General features: G+C 45.0%; 1 long non-coding RNA gene across 4 annotated transcripts; it reads right to left on the bottom strand.

Annotated features, from left to right (window-relative positions):
- Positions 1–4,907: 4,907 nt before the first annotated feature.
- On the bottom strand, positions 4,908–9,990 carry LOC123112056 (uncharacterized). Of its 4 annotated transcripts, none has more exons than XR_006455061.1 (6): positions 9,182–9,990; positions 9,004–9,072; positions 7,911–8,195; positions 7,622–7,814; positions 5,834–5,917; positions 4,908–5,256 (listed from the first exon to the last, which is right to left on the bottom strand). It is a non-coding gene; the product is annotated as an uncharacterized lncRNA (long non-coding RNA). The 4 variants fall into 4 exon arrangements; XR_006455062.1 differs by having other exon boundaries at positions 4,908–5,246; XR_006455060.1 differs by having other exon boundaries at positions 4,908–5,243; positions 9,182–9,989.
- Positions 9,991–18,030: the final 8,040 nt, after the last annotated feature.

Below are 18,030 nucleotides of genomic sequence, written 5' to 3'. Positions count from 1 at the left end.
GGTCTAGAGCATCCAAGAGGAATTGTGGATCGCCGAGTGACCGAGTCTGTGAGGGTTTGGAAGTCGCCTGAAGACTTACCACGAGTGATTGGACGAGGTCTGCGTGACCTTAGTTCAAGGAGAATACGGTGAGGACTTGGTGTCCTGAGCTGCGTGCTCAGCAACTGGGTGTCCGAGACTGTGTGTCCTCGAGTTTAAATACTCAGCCGCTCCAACCACACGTACCACTGAGACATCAGTTGGAACTGGTCTACCAAATCATTGTCTTCACCAACCTTACTGGTTCTATTTCCTCAACTCTTTCATTTCCTCATTACTGTGTTGAGTGATTGTTCATATCTGTGTTTGAAGACTTTGACTGAAGACTTTCTCAATTTCCTCAGTTCAATTTCTTCAGTCTGTTTGTCTTCATCTTGTGTTATCCTATGTTTACGCTTCATGTACTCTATGTTTGTCTTCATTTCATCATGATGACTATGTCTGTATCCTGTTATGCTTACTTCTGAGTACTTATTCCGCTGCTAGTAGTTCTTCGCTAAGGAATTTCCTCACCGGCAAATTCCTCAAGTGAAGAATTCATAAAAATCGCCTATTCACCCCCCCTCTAGTCGATATAACGCACTTTCAGGATGCCCGGGAAGGCATCCCCTCTTTCTTCAACAAGTATTGGTATGTTTTCGAATTCGTTTCGTTCATGCATTATGTGCAAGTCTTGGAGTGTCTTTTGCATTTAGTTTTCATTTTTCTTTTATGCACCATGCTGGTATGAGATAGTCTTTGGTTGATTTATAGAATGCTCATTGCACTTCACTTAAATCTTTTGAGTATGGCTTTATAGAATGCTTCATGTGCTTCACTTATATCATTTGAAGTTTGGATTGCCTGTTTCTCTTCACATAGAAAAGCGCCATTTGTAGAATGCTCTTTTGCTTCACTTATATTTGTTAGAGCGCAGGCATATCTTTTGTAGAAAGAATTAAACTCTCTTGCTTTACTTATATCCTTTTAGAGAGATGATAGGAATTGGTCATTCACATGGTTAGTCATAAAATCCTACATAAACTTGTAGATCCATGAATATGATATGTTTGATTCCTTGCAATAGTTTTGCGATATAAAGGTGGTGATATTATAGTTGTGCTAGTTGAGTAATTGTGAAACTGAGAATTACTTGTGTTGATGTTTGCAAGTCCCATAGCATGCACGTATGGTGAACCGTTATGTAACGAAGCTGGAGCATGAGGTGCTCTTTGATTGCTTTCCTTATGAGTGGCAGTCGGGGATGAGCGATGGTCTTTTCCTACCAATCTATCCCTCTAGAGTTCTTTATGACTAATGTGAGTCCATGGATTATACGCACTCTCACCTTTCCGCAATTTGCTAGCCTCTACGGTACCGTGCATTGCCCTTTCTCACCTCGAGAGTTGGTGCAAACTTCGCCGGTGCATCCAAACCCCATGATATGATACGCTCTATCACACATAAGCCTCATTATATCTTCCTCAAAACAGCCACCATACCTACCTATCATGGCATTTCCATAGCCATTCCGAGATATATTGCCATGCAACTTCCATCATCATCATATACATGACTTGAGCATTTATATTCATATTGCTTTGCATGATCGTAAGATAGCTAGCATGATGTTTTCATGGCTTGTCCTTTTTTTATGTCATTGCTACGCTAGATCATTGCACATCCTGGTACACCGCCGAAAGCATTCATATAGAGTCATATCTTTGTTCGAGAGTTGTAATATTGAGTTGTAAGTAAATAAAAGTGTGATGATCATCATTATTAGAGCATTGCCCCAGTGAGGAAAGGATGAAGGAGACTATGATTCCCCCACAAGTCGGGATGAGACTCCGGACTTTATGAAAAATAAAAGAGGCCAAAGAAGCCCAAATAAAAAAAGAGGCCAAAGAAGCCCACCAAAAAGAAAGAAAAAAATGAAAAATAAAAAATGAAAAAGAAAAAGGAAAAAATGAGAGAAAAAGAGAGAAGGGGCAATGTTACTATCCTTTTACCACACTTGTGCTTCAGAGTAGCACCATGTTCTTCATATAGAGTCTCTTGAGTTATCACTTTCATATGCTAGTGGGAATTTTCATTATAGAACTTGGATTGTATATTCCGATGATGGGCTTCCTCAAACGCCCGAGGTCTTCATGAGCAAGCAAGTTGGATGCACACCCACTTAGTTTCCAGTTTGAGCTTTCATAGACTTATAGCTCTTAGTGCATCCGTTGGATGGCAATCCCTACTCCTCGCATTGACATCAATTGATGGGCATCTCCATAGCTCGTTGATTAGCCGCGTCGATGTGAGACTTTCTCCCTTTTTGTCTACTCCACATAAACCTCCACCATCATATTCTATACCACCATAGTGCTATGTCCATGGCTTGCGCTCATGTATTGCTTAAGAGTTGAAAAAGTTGAAGCGCGTTAAAAAGTATGAACCAATTGCTCGGCTCGTCATTGGGGTTGTGCATGATGGGAGTATTTTGTGTGACGAAGATGGAGCATAGCCAGACTATATGATTTTGTAGGGATGAGCTTTCTTTGGCTATGTTATTTCGATAAGACATAATTGCTTGGTTGGTATGCTTGAAGTATTATTGTTTTTATGTCAAATGATAGACTATTGCTTTCAATCACTCGTGTCTTAATATTCATGCCATGATTAGACATATCATCAAGATTATGCTAGGTAGAATTCCACATCAAAAATTATCTTTTTTATCATTTACCTACTCGAGGACGAGCAGGAATTAAGCTTGGGGATCCTGATACGTCTCCGTCGTATCTATAATTTTTGATTGTTCCGTGCCAATATTCTTCAACTTTCATATACTTTTGGCAAGTTTTTATATTACTAGTTGACCCGTTGTGCCAAATGGCGCAGAGACCTGCTGAAGACATGTTGTCGATGAAAATAGTTTCATGCTGCAAGAACCTTCAACTAAATCATGCTATTTTTCAAACATGTTTATTACGTTGTTAAATAATAGTCTGGGAAAAGGGAACTTTGCATAATATGAATATGGTCAGTTTGAAAATATGGGCACTGTGATGAGAGAGTAAAGTTGGCATGGTTGTATTTTTTAGCAAGTTTGAAAACATGATTATCATGATGAGAAACCTGGCCATGCATATTTTCCTGCAAAAAAAAGAGGGAAAGGATAAGAAACCTAAGGAAAAAAACATGGTTTAGTTGATTTTGTTACGCCAAATGACGCAGAGACCTGCTGATTCCATGTTAGCGATGAAAATAAATACATGGTTCAGTTGATTTTGTTACGGGCAAGCACACATGACAACAAATTTAATCTCTCTTAGTTGCAAACTTCACAAAAATCATAGAGTGGTCACTAAATTAGCAGAGGCGCGCTAAAGCCATGTCCGCGATGAAAAACAATTGCATGGTTTAATCCCCTTTAATAGGAAACACGGTGAATTGTTATGTACAATGAGATGAATGTACACATTTTAACTTGATAGTATAGAGTCTCATTTAAAAAAATATGTCTGATCAAGCACATGTGATAATAAATGAAATATTATTTAGCCCAATAAATGGTGTGTTGCTGTGTACAATGAGATGATATATACACATTCTTATTTGGTTGTATAAAGTCTCAAATGGCGCATAGACCCGTTGAATCCATGTGGACATTGAAAAGAAAATTTGTAGTTTGTTGGTTTAGTTGTGGGAAAGCACATATGGCAACAATTTTAATCTCCTTCAAGAAAAAAACGGTGGCTTCTATCTACAATGAGACGTATATGCACATTTTAATTTGGTAGCACAGAGTTGCATCCGAAACAAAATCCATGATTTAGTTGGCTTATTAGTTGTGGGCACGCATATATTGAGCAAATTTAATTTCCTTTAATAGAAGAAAAAATGGTGGCTTGTCGTCTACCTGAGCTGTATCTACACCTTTTAATTTGGTAGCACAAAGCCCCATTCAAAATTATGCCACCTTGAAAATAAGTGTATTTTGTTAGTAATCTCGTGTTTGAGCTAATACCGACACTAAGAATTTAGATCCTTATGGGTGAAAAAACATATACTTTGGTGTAGACCAGTCAAGAGGCCTTTAATTTTTTTTTAAAGTAGTGTTTCTATAAACTTTTTATTGTGCCTACGTGCAAAAAGAACATAGGAAGTTGCTGAAATGTTTGGAGGATTGCCGCTTGGTTCCTAATGAATGCTAATTGTAGAACGTAATAAACCCTAGAACTCTTCTATTATCAATTAGTCATTTATAATATATCAATAATTTTAAGGACTCTTCAGATTATAAGAGAAAACCATATAGGTCATAAATACATAGGCATTCCAAAAAAAAAGGCACAAAAATTGAGCTAGAAGGTATGTATAAATTCATGTGAAACTGAGACATAGGCAAACATACATAGGAATTTTGCAGGATCATTCCTACAATCAGGAGGGCCATTATAGCCAGATTTACCTAACATCTCTAAGAAAATATTTTGAAACTCGGACCATCCAGATATATCAACATGGAAAAGCCTGCTGAAAGAAACTTTTACAGCTAAAGATGCCTGATTATACTTCCTATGGGCTTGTTTTGAAAAGAAATTTTCCTGGCATGCCAAGAAAAGATCATGCAAGCTACTGTACATGAGTCCAAGAAATTATCCAATGCAGACATACAGTTACAGTTAAAACTTCAAGCAGATTTTGTACATATAATTTTTTATCAAAGAAAATAAGCATAACATTAGCACCATTGGTGCCTTCCATGCTGGACAAAATAACATGCAAATCAAAATCTGTATAAATTTACTCCTGATCATGGCTAGCACTAATTAGCATGGCCCTATGGGCCATAGTTGCAAAATCTAAGTATGATCCATGAGAAGATGCGCACAAATTTAACTACTTGGCATAAAATAGCATAAGTTCGGCATCTAACAACAGTAGACTAAAGAGGTAAACAATCATAGAATAGATTATGTGTGCAGATATGATGATAGATCAATATTAATTTTCTACCACAAGACATGCCAAAAACCCTACTCTTTTGCACATCAAAAATACTTTGCTGGACTAGAACATTGTGCAAACTATATCTCCACTCCAATGGGTGCTCCTCTTCTACATGCGCGCACAAGGAGGCGACCTCATGGTCCTCATAGCAGTAGGGGTAGGCAAACTCGGGTTTGGCCGCCTTCTCGCCATCCATGTCCAGCTCCTCCATTTCTAACCTTCTAGCAAGAACTTTAAGGCATGTCGGACATATACGAACAAAGTGCAAATTTAAAGATTTGTAATATTCAAGCATACTAACTGAAGGAGCTCCTTAAATAAAATGGAAAGAACAACTTGAAAACTAAGTGTCATTTGTGCGGAAGTTCACAGAATGAATAGGAGACAATAATTTCCAACAGAAGAAAGAGGATAGCCTAAAGGAGATGATAATTTCCAACAGAAGAAAGATGATAGCCTAAAGGAGAATAGGTTGATAGTACTTCTTAATTTAGTTACCCGGTCAATTTATTTCTGGCCTTAACCAGCCTCTTAATCATCCTGAAATTATGGGCATGCCATCATATTCCTACCTTCAGCAGTATATTAGCATCAGTTATATCTAGCATTGTCCTACTCTTACCTTCAGCAGCATTTTCTAACGAAGTACAGAAGGCAAAAATTAGCAGCTTTTATACACTAACTGCATATGGAGAATAGGACACATTAAAATACCTTATCTAAATAAAGGAAAAGAGTACATTTATAATACTATACGCAAGCTATTTATGGAACGCACTATGGTCTAGAAGCGATGGAAAATTGTTACCTCAGAAATTTAATGGAATGACAAGAAATATTTTCCAAGATATAGCTCCGAAAACCATCTTTTCCATGACTATAGCTAGAGGACCTAGAATGAGAAGGTGGTAAGCAGAGTACACAACAATCTTACTTTGGAGAATAGCCATTACATGCCATTGAGGCAATGTCATGGAGTAATTCTCTTGCTATCAAGTGCTTGTGAGATAGCCCTTTATAGACCCGATGTATCATGAAATTTTTAAGGATTAACTGAAAGCACACACAGAATACAAAACTGACGCTTTCTGAATTATATTTCATGTCCATTGGATAAAATCAAATAGGAGGAATTGAGGAGCATTTTAAACTAAAACAAAGAATTGATCCTAACTACTAAAGTGCAGCAGCTTTAAAGCCTCTGGATTATTTTGCTCCTACTCCACCAGGAAAGTGCAGGCCTTCAAGAACCAAACCATTTAAGAGTGGAACTAAAAGAACCAGGTGAGCTCATTCTCTGAAGCAAATAAAAAATGCTTGGGAAAATGCTTAGAAACAGTAGTAGCAAGTTAAAGATCAAGTTGGAGAGTAAGGTTTAAATGGCATCTCCCTTTTTCTAAAAGGCAAAAGATCTTACTGGCCTCGTGACTGAATAAGATGTGTAGATGAAGAAACCATCACATGAAGCTTCTCAATACAACTTAAATGAATTCACTAACTTGAAGTAATAATGAAGAAAGAAGAAAGGATTCATAAAATGCAGATTCTCTCTTCTTTGAACATATTACATGACTCGACATCTTCTTGTAGGAAAGGAAAAAAGCAAAGAAGGATAAAATAAGGAAAAATCCATGAACAGAGCATCGAGGAATCAGTATAACAATTTCGAAATACAATAATTTCAATATCTTGCAAAATCACAACAAAATATTAAGTAGTTATGAACAATTAGAAATACATTATACTGAAGGTTGAGTACAATTTTTCTTTTGGATTGAGCAAATATATAGCTGCAAAAATTTTGCAAAATCAACACATAACAAGAACCTAAGGCTCTCTAGACTCCTTTTCCTTGCTAAATATGCAGGCTTTCCATGGAAAATTTTACACTATATTTCTTCTATGAACAAATGCTTCCTTTCGTTCCTTTTTCCAAGCAGGTAGCATGCCATCAGCAGCCCAGCACCGAACAGCCAGCGCCCAGTCACAACAATCATGCACGCACCAACAAACCAGCAAAAAACACAACAGGTGCCCGGACACACACACATAACTAAGCCACTAAGCAAACACACAAGAAGAACTCGTAGCTAGCAAGCGAGTGCTACGGCCACCAGTTAACATGATGGCCACAGAAATATAACCAAGCTCGCTGATTCCCAACAACATAGCATTCACAATGCAATACGGCACAACCAGGCGAGCTTTGACACAATTACCAAATTACATAGTTCTGGACTTCTAGTAAAGAATGGTCCTAAGAATCGAACAGATGGATTTAAAAAATATAATTGCGCCTATAAGCAAGATCATGTTAGCAGTGTCTGCATATATTTCATCTGGTATAACAATACATTACTTACACTCGGAGAATTAAAATCCTAGCTTTAGAGCGTGAAGCTAACCAACCAGAATAGTATGTATGATGCTACCACCAAGCTAGCCGCAACAATCATGCACGCAACAGCAAGCCAGCAAAAAATACAATGGGTGACTGGACACACACATCACTAAGCCAGCAAGCACACACACAACAAGAACTCGTAGCAATCAAGCACGGAGGTTAGGAGAACAGCTGGGACCGGAACGGAACTACCTTGCTAGAGACGGGATGCCCAGGAGGAAGCGACTGGAGGCGGCAGCGGCGAATCCAGGCAGCAGCTGCGCAAACACGAGACATGCATTTCATCAGTTGGCAATGGAAGCATCCATCATATTAATACATACCTGTGTTTCTTTATAAGCACTCCACTTCTCCGCCTCACACCATTGACCTCCACCTCAATAACCTGGTTATTCAAAAACACATGATCCATGGGGTGATGATAAACCTTGTATATATCTGAAAATTGATGGGAGGCAGTGTGGAGTATTAGATTTCTGACCTCTGACAGGCCGATGAGCCAATGGAAGAAGGGGATGGTGAGGGCAGCGTTGAACACCTAGGCCCAACGCCGGAAGGGAGAATCCAGAGGAGCACCTCATGGACGGCCTCCTGCTGCTGCGCGTGCAAGCACCTCGCATCTTGCCTTCTCCTCATCCTCACCAGCCAGCTCTTCTTCCTTACGGTGAACTTCTGCATCTTGCGCGTGAACATCCCATGAACACGTGCTCCAGCGGCTCGTCCATGTAGTCTGTCTTCTCCACCATTGGCCGAGGCCTAATTTGTCCTAGCAAAAGAAATCACATCATGAGCAAAAGAACGAACTCGCAACTAAAATTTCAAATCGAGATTTATCCATTAGCAATCCCAAAATATATAAATAAAGGGGCTTCTAATTGACCACCTGAGTATTTCGAGCTGTGTCGGAATCCAACAACTATACATTAACAGAGAAGCGTAAACATGTTAATAAATAATTAATGCATGAAGCAACATGAAAGTACAGAAAAGGCAATCAACTCTTAAGGTCCGCACACAAAATTTTAACAGATATTTTGGCATTGTATTCTTCCTATATGCTTAGTGTATGCAAGAAAATGATCCTACTTCAGTTATACATTACACAAAGGCAGACCCAGAAGAACACTTGGCTGACCTAGCTTCAACAATGTATTTCAGAGCAATTTAGCATTGTATTCTTCCTAGAGCTTCGGATCAGGAAGAAGGAAGAACAGACGGTGCCCAAGGAAGTGACCATCTCTGACTTCCCCGTCTTCCTCGGCATTGACCCATGATCATAAGAGAATTATAGCCTTACTGAATTAACTTCTATCTCCCTGGAAACCTACCAAGAAATTAATTCGGGAAACATTGAATGGCCATGCTGCATTTTCACAAGTAATCCTACATACCAACAAGAAATGCTTGCTCACATTCGGCCCACAGGCAAGCACAAAATATACGGCACATGAGACCGAACAGCACATGACAACCGGTCGTATCCAGAATATATTTGAATGATTAGTAGGCTCATGAACATGCTAGCACATACAGAAAGCATGACAGGAAGTTAGACGCAGGCGAGAGCAACAAACCTTGACGAGAAAAACGGAGACGAAGCAACGAACAGAATGGAGACGCAATAATGGGCCAGATCATACAACCTGTGAAATATAGAAATGAATCCGTCAGTACACAACCACGGCAGGCAATGATGAAGATGCAAGAAAGAAACACTCAATGTTCACAGAAGCAAAAGAAAAAACGATTTACCAGATTTGGGAAGGAGAAACACTCGAGCGAAATAGCAGGAGAGGAGGAGAGATGCGAATGGCTGGCCCCAGATCGTGTTCATCTCCCATCTGCCGTTGCAACTCCCTCTCCTCTTTCCTCTGCCTTTCTCCCTCCTCTCCTTCTCTCTTTCCCTCATCTGCTCTCTCTCCAGCAAGTACAGGCTCATGGCGCTGGATCGAATCAAGCACCCCAGTCGTCACCCTTTGCCCGCAGGTCGCCGCCAATCCCGAAGACGCTCACCGCCGCGCCGCACGCCCCCTGTCATGTGCCACCATGTCCTTCTCTCTCCCTCTCATCTGCTCGAGCAGCGCCGCCGTCGCCCTTTACCTATAGGTTGGCTCCCCTCCAGAGTTAACTGGCTAGATCCGGAGGCAGGGAAGGAGGAGAGGAAGGGAAGGAGGAGGTGCTGAAGGCGGAGGGGGCGAGGTGGCCGTGAGGGACGGGGAAAAGGAGGAGGCGGCGGAGGCATGGAGAAGAGGAGCCGAATGAGGAGCGGGGATGGAGAGCCCGCTGAGGCCACCGTTGGCCGCATGACCGCAAGAGCCGCTGTCCGCCGCACCACGAGGAAGAGGTGGAGTGCAGCCTCCGGTGCAACGTGCCCGAACCCCAGCTTCGTCGCAGCTCCCGATCCAAGAGCGCCCATGCGCGGCTGGCTCGGCGGGGAAAGGTGGGGTGCGGGGGTGAGTGGAGGAGGGAGGTGTGCCAGGCGCGACGGCTGTGGGAATTGGGAGAAAGAGAGCTAGTGTTTGACTGACGCAGCCTGGGAAGGGCATGGGACGCACGTTGCGCTGCGCAGCGCGGGACGATTTTTATCTCCCGCTAGATGACCCGGTCAATAGGCACGCGGAAGAAAACAAGCCCAGCTACCGTTGTGTGGGACCATCAGCCTACAAGGCCCACCCGTCATAGTTCACGGGGCGGGTTCGTACGCGTCAGTCCATCCTCTATCTCCCTCTAGTCAATTTTCAGCGAGATCCAACGGACGGCAGGCAAAAAAACACTCGGTCAACCATCATCGAACGGCCAGCGAAGGAACCGATCGAGGGAGCATTCTCCAAGAGAGTTGGCTAGTGTCTGTATTGTTTTAAATTTTTGGGACTAACATATTGATCCAGTGCCCAGTGCCAGTTCCTGTCTGTTGCATGTTTTATGTTTCGCAGAAAACCCATATCAAACAGAATCCAAACGGCATAAAAACGGACGGAGAATTATTTTGGAATATTTCAGATTTTCCGGAGGAAGAATCAACGCAAAACGGTGTCCGGGGTGGCCACGAGACGGGCCCCCCCCCTGGGCGCCCCTGGGCTCTCGTGGGCCACCCGTAAGGTGGTTGACACTCTACTTTTGCCAAAAGAAAGCTAATTTTATGAGAAAAATCTGGGCAAAAGATTCACCCCAATCGGAGTTACGGATCTCCAGATATAAAGGAAACGGTGAAGGGGCAGAAACAGGGAACGCAGAAACAGAGAGATAGATCCAATCTCGGAGGGGTTCTCGCCCCTCCCACGCCATGGGAGCCAAGGACCAGAGGGGAAACCCTCCTCCCATCTAGGGAGAAGGTCAAGGAAGAAGAAGAAGAAGGGGGTCTCTCTCCCCCTTTCTTTCGATGGCGCCGGAACGCCGCCGGGGGCCATCATCATCACTGCGATCTTCACCAACACCACCGTCATCTTCACCAACATCTCCATCACCTTCCCCCCTCTATCTACAGTGGTCCACTCTCCCGCAACCCGCTGTACCCTCTACTTGAACATGGTGCTTTATGCTTCATATTATTATCCAATGATGTGTTGCCATCCTATGATGTCTGAGTAGAGTTTCATTGTCCTATTGGTGGTTGATGAATCGTATGATTGATTTAATTTGCTTGTGGTTATGTTGCTGTCCTATTGTGCCCTCCGTGTCGCGCAAGCGTGAGGGATTGCCATTGTAGGGTGTTGCAATACGTTCATGATTCTTTTATGGTGGGTTGCTTGAGTGACAGAAGCATAAACCCGAGTAAGGGGATTGTTGCGTACGGGATAAAGGGGACTTGATGCTTTAATGCTATGGTTGGGTTTTACCTTAATGAATCTTTAGTAGTTGCAGACGCTTGCTAGAGTTCCAATCATAAGTGCATATGATCCAAGAAGAGAAAGTATGTTAGCTTATGCCTCTCCCACATAAAACTTGCTATCGGTCTAGTAACATAGTCAATTGCTTAGGGACAATTTCACAACTCCTACCACCACTTTTCCACACTTGCTATATTTACTTTATTACTTCTTTATCTAAACAGCCCCTACTTTTTATTTACATGTTGTTTATTATCTTGCAAACCTATCCTATCACACCTACAAAGTACTTCTAGTTTCATACTTGTTCTAGGTAAAGCGAACGTCAAGCGTGCGTAGAGTCGTATCAGTGGCCGATAGGACTTGAGAGAGTATTTGTTCTACCTTTAGCTCCTCGTTGGGTTCGACACTCTTAATTATTGAAAGAGGCTACAACTATCCCGTATACTTGCGGGTCATCATAAAGCCCCACTCATTATAACGTGAGAGTGTCACGAGCGGAGACCTTCACAGACCGGAGCCTTGCTTCATGTCGCCCGACAAGGACCCCACCGTGTTCCACCCCTGACAACCATTGGGGGGAACGGAAACTAGGACAAGACCAAGGGGCAAAGGGGGACGCTGGCAGCAGCGACCGTAGGCCCCCTGCTAAGGGGAAGGGCTCGCCGGCGCCTTCTCGGCAAGGAACCTACCTCCAGGCTGGATCCTGCTACGCGCAGCGTGAGGAGGGCCCTGCCGCTGGGCTTCCCCCACGCTGCTCCCAACTTTATTCGCGCTCCTGAGGAGGGTCCACCATCCTGAGGGTCCTGGTGGTCGCCGTGTCTTGGTTTACCTACGATCCATGGTCAGTGTAAGTGTGCCCCTGCGGCATTAACTGTACCCAGAGGTTGCCGCTGTTGGGGGCGTCGGCAGGGCTTGGTGGTGGTTCGAAGGAGAGCTCGGCCTCATGTATGTCCAGCGCCCAGCCTGGCATGGGGGATCGGCTTGGGCCATCTCCTAGCACGTGCCTTGGATCCATTGTGACGGGAACGTAGGCTTTCGGGATGTTCGCACCAGGGGCGCCGCCCGGCCGCCTAATGCTCCCGCTCCCTTCTGCCATCCTCTGGTCCTGCTGGCCCGGGGCCAGAACTCCAACGTGGCCCTGGTGGTGTCGTCTGAAGCAGCCCCATGCCGAGGGGGCACGTTTGGGGCGGCGCAGGATGCTCCACAAGGCTTGTCGGCGTCGAGAGGCTCTCCGTGGCCCCTGGGAGAGGGCGCGCGGCTGTGTCGGGGATGAGCGCGCGCCCCCACCATCGCCTGCGACATGGGGAGGGTGCAGAACAGCGGCGCCCCCTGCACGCTGCATCCAGTAGCTCAGCAACCCGTTCCAGCAAGGCGTCGCGACCGCTCTCAAGAAGCCTGCACCGTAGAAGCTCATGTGCCACGATGACAGCCGCCCGCATGTTCGCTTGTTCCCTACGCGAGTGCGGAGCAGTTAATGCAGCGTACTTTGAAGATCGCGTTACTGCGTGGCTGCGGTGCGGCGCCAGAGGAGAAGGCTTCACCGCGCGCCCCCCGCGAACGGTCGTCCCCGGTGGAACGCGGGCCGCGAGCAGGGTAGAGTGGAGGTCTTCTTCGTCGGTGGGTGCTGCTGAGGAGGTCTGGACGATCCAGTGCTCAACGTGGGCTCTCGGGGCATCGGCCATGGCGTCGATGGAGCGGAGGAGGACTGGTTGATGGAAGAGGAGATCCGACGCACCCCTACTTGGCGCGCCAAATGTCGGATTTCGGGATCCGGCAACCCGTGAGAGGTTCGAACACTGGGGTGCATGCGGAGATCTCAACCTGCCCAGCCTGCCTACTCGTGATCCTCCCTAGCCTAGCTCGTAGAGCTCACAGAGACACAAAGACACAGAGATTTATACTGGTTCGGGCCATAGTTGTGGTGTAACATCCTAATCCAGTGTGGTGTGGTGGATTGCCTCGAGGGGCTATGGATGAACTAGTACAAGGATGAACAAGCCTCAGGAGGTGTGGTGTTCAAGAGCTGGTGTGGTGTTCTACTTGATCTCGTTTCGGTCCTCTTCTATGGTGGTGGCTAAGTCCTATATATAGTGGCCTTGGTCCTCTTCCCAAATATGAGCGGGAAGGGATTCCACAACGGCGGGATTTGAAAGGGGACAAGTAGTACAGTCTATCCTGACAAAAGTAGTCTTCCCCTATGAAAAGCCTCTGGTCGTGACACTTCGGTGGGCTCGGTGATGACCTCCGTCCTACCGTCCTGATGATCTTGGTATTGTTGCACCAGAATGGAAACCTTTGGCTGATTCCTTGGGACTCCGCGCCTGTCGCTTGCCTCCCTTGCACATAAGAGGAAACCTGCGCCATGCACCCGCCCTGCACCCGCCTGGCGCCCGCCTGGCCTTGGTCGTCATGGCTCACGTCAGCTAAGCCTCATGAGGTAGCTGCATAGAACTCTCCGCCCCTCAGGAGCCCTCCTGAGGAGGCTAACTCCTTCAGGGGTCTTGGCGTCATCCCCCTCGCGAGGCTTGGCCCCTCGCGAGGGTCTGTGGTGTTGATGTTGAAGCTGGGCCGTACCAGGCCGTCGATGCAGCCACATGGTGGGCCGCAGGCAGGAAGGACTGGATACCCCCAAGTCCAGGACGCCGACATTCACCCTTGCCAAAAGCACAATCAGACAATATCTCTCCAGAGCATATATATATATCTGTTCAATGAATGTCGGACCACACTCACTTTGTCTCTCTATCTATATGTCTCTCGATTGACCTCGCTTTCTCACGCCGTATCTTCCACGCATTGAAGCTACCTCTCCATCCCTCGCAAAGCTGGAGCTATTTACATTGCAAGGGGCACTCCAACCTTGGATTAATTTGTGTAGGCATTTATTCCAGTCGGTTTAGATTATATTTTTGTAGCATTCGGCCCACAACTACTCCAACCACCGTTGCAACCCCCGCAACTCCCCTAGTTGATTTCCCTCTGGCTCGATCATTGCTCTCTCGCACGTCCTTTCTCGCCTTCAATGTCGCACCATGGTATTATTGCAAAAAACTCTATTATTCTCTTTAATTATTATAAATAAGCTACAAAAATACACACCGATAGTCCACTTGGAATGGAACAAATTTCGACCCATATACAAATTAAAAAATAAAGGACGAGGATCGAACATGCGACCAGGGCCTTCAAGCCGCATGTGAATAGGCAACATACGTAGAACAGTAATGTTTGTTATACCCTCCTTTGTTCACATAATGTTTTTATATTACCACAGCCTATTTAATGGATAACATGTAATATCATTTTTAGTACTATTCGCCTTCACTTACTGGTGGGTTCCATGTGTGCTCTCTCTCTCTCCTCCCCTTTTGTGTTTAGACGCACGGGCAAACACGAAGAACTCGCGGGCGATGTTGCCATTGACCATATCTGGACGCGTTCACAAGTTACGGCACCCGTTTCACGTACTAGCAACACTAGTCAGTGTGTACGTGCAATGCACGTTAATTTGGAAGTATATTAAGTGCATGCGGATATTAAGTAGGATATTATTTGAGTGTTATTATGTGATTGGCACTATTTTGGCATGAAATTAACTGCACGCTAATCGTGTTGAGCGCTTCACATTGAAGCAGTCTAGGTCGTTGGATGACAAGGAATACATGTGGCTTGATGACGTTTTATATTTAATTTGATACGGCTCTAGCAGAACATTCAATCGATCAAACCATAGATTTCGTTCAGTCTGACTCTGACTTTAAATTATACGACGATCGATATAAAATAAACAGAAATGATAAGCGTTCTGATTTTAAGCATGGCAATCCGAACGTTTTTCATGGCAAATTTAGATTATGCTGCGGTGGCGGGGGAGTCTTGTGGTGGGAAGCAGCTCCTCTGTCGTGCTCTATGTGTCGTCGGGCCACTGACCGACGGCGACGACGGCGTCTTGCACCGTTGTTGGCATACTCCTGGACGTTGGCCTAGCTTCAAGGAAGGCCAAAATGTTCTGTACTTCAGAGCGAGTCAACTAGCGGGAGGAGGAGACTGGCGTTGGTGCAAGGAAGCGGTCGAAGGCCGCCATCCATGCCGCTGAGGGGGGCACTGGCACCCGCGCGGGGACAGGCGTTGTCAACGGCGCGGTGGAGACATTTGTGTGCACGGGCACCAGCACAGGCGCACATGTCAGTGCACGCGCAGGCATATGCTGGCAGGTGCACGGGCACTAGCACGGGCATGCGCGTCAGGGCACGGGTGTGCGCGTCAGTGCACGCGCAGGCGCATGCGCTGGCAGGCGCACGGGCGCGTGAAAGTCGGCGGGGACCTCGTGGAACCCCGTGGCATCAAGCTCCGCGACAATGTGCGGCTCCCAGCCCATCAATGCCACGGGGATGGGCACTGGCGCAGTCGGGGCGACGGGAGCCGGAACAGGAGCAAGGACAAGCGCAGCGTCTTCCCGCAAGGCCAGTTCAAGATTGTCCCAAAGCGCCTTATGTTCTTGTGACTCCGGCTAGGTGTCTTCCTCAGGAAACTGGAAGACTAAGGGCAGACCATCGTGATGCGGCATGGCGTACGTTTAGGTCAGGCTATTTGGAGGTAGACGATAGAATAATCGGAGAGGAAGAGAGAAGATTGTAGCGATACCAGGTAGTGCGGGGTTGATTTTAGACTGCGGCGCCGGCGACATTAAAAGTGGGAGCAGTTGGGACGAAGGTGGGCGGTGGAGCCTGGTCAAAGGGCTCGCCTCCCGGTGAGCCTGCACAGCGGTTTGCTCACACGCCTCCCGTCTGACACACACGCTTGCTCGGACGGCACCTGCCGATGAGAAGCGGGACTCGTGGCGGCACATAAATGCCCACGGTTTCAATAGTGAAAGCGTTCGCCTTAACGTGACAGGTCTTTGTTCCAAAATACCTTGGCTCTTCATTTGTGCAACTTCTCATAAGTAAATTGTCTCAAATTGAAGAAAAAAATTATAAATTAATATTTGTGCCATATCACGTGACCATGCTCAGTTTCAAGAATTTATGGTCACTTTTGGATTTTCTGAAATTTAAGATCCAGGATTCAAACCAATATCATAACCTGCATCATGCAATAAAATTTCAAGCCATAGATCTGTCCTGTTGTATTTCTTAAGAAAGGATTTGGTCAAAGATTTTGCTTAGTTAGACTTCAGACAAGTTATATATGCAGAGTAAAAGGATAATCCCTCCGTACCAATGCATTTCCTGATATATTAACTCGAGTACTAGGCACAAACAAACGGGCTCAATTCTATGCTCATCCTGGTTAGTAGTAGTAGTAGTACTAGGCAATGCAGTTGATGGGTGACCTTGGCGAGCAGCGACTGAGGGAACTGAACTGTGCTCGTCACGGTAGGTAACGTTGTCTAGTTACTAAAGCATCCCTCTGTTGTTCATCGGTAGTCATTATGGACCGGGGACATGAGGGGAATTTCCTAGGGCTGGAATTCTGGCCGCCAAATATTTCGACTCGAAACTCTGAGGCTCGACTGGTTGGGGTTGCCTAATGTGCGTACCACGCACGCCACCAGAAGGACACGAGCCCGGTTTTTTTATTTTTTTATCTTTTTAGGATCAACACAAGCCAAGGTATGGCTGGTGCACCGTTGGGTCCTACCATTCGAGAATACGAAAGGAACCTTTTAAATTGTCGAATGAATCTATGTGTATTACAATGCCCGTATTTTCCTTGCAAATACTAATCTCAACGTGGTAATTGATTTATGACGAGTTGTTGAATTAGAGTGAGTTTGTGATATAGTGATCTCAATGTGGATTTCACATTTCATGGTATCCCTTGTAAGTTTTTCAATGCAAATTCAAATTTAAAAGATGAACAATATGGAGGTGAGAAAACTTTGTATGTATCAAGCATATGACCACACACACACACAGAGAGAGAGACACACACACACGAACACAACAACAATCCAATAAATATAGTGCATCTATTTTTCCAAACCATGCATGTATGACACAAATTCAAAAATACTCCTTCTATTCCTAAATATTAGTCTTTTAGAGATTTCAACAAGTGACTACATAGGGAGCAAAATGAGTGAATCTACACTCTAAAATATGTCTATATATATCCGTATGTGCCAGTCCATTTGAAATCTCTAAAAAGACTAACATTTAGGAACGAAGGGAGTAAAATGTAATACATGCATGGTCCTCAGTTCAATATTTAAAATGAACATGAAACTAAAACATGAATATTAAGTCTAGTACTGCAGTACATGCAAATGTTGTGTTTAGGCGGAGCTATGATTATCGGGGGTCAACCCCTCGACCTTAGATAAAATTCTGAAGCTCTGTTTAGGGTTGTTTAGATTATATTTGTCCCCACCCTCCCAACCACCGATTGGTTGTGCACCCACCACCCGTCCTCCTCGGGAGAATATCATGTGCCCCCATACCTTGGATGCTATATGCCGATATGAGTTGCTTGGAGCTTGTAGATCTGAGATATAGCAGCTCACATGATGTCTTAATATTTTTACAGGAAACCTTGATGAGTTTGAGAATTGCACACAATTTGTACAAAAACTACTTAGATGCCCTTGGATCCCATATCCAACGACCTCGAAGCTCGTACCACTGTAGCATCTAAGATGAAGGAGGACATCATATTCTCCTGTATGTAAGAATATTATGTGCTACCACACCTTAGATGCTTTGGTGATACAAGCTCTTCGGAGCCGTTGGATTTGTGACCCAACACCTCCTCGGTGGTTCAAATGGT

The sequence above is a fragment of the Triticum aestivum genome, chromosome 5B (assembly GCF_018294505.1).
Source record: "Triticum aestivum cultivar Chinese Spring chromosome 5B, IWGSC CS RefSeq v2.1, whole genome shotgun sequence".
NCBI lineage: Eukaryota > Viridiplantae > Streptophyta > Magnoliopsida > Poales > Poaceae > Triticum > Triticum aestivum.
Note: the sequence above shows the minus strand (reverse complement) of the source record. Positions and strands in the feature narration are given on the sequence as shown.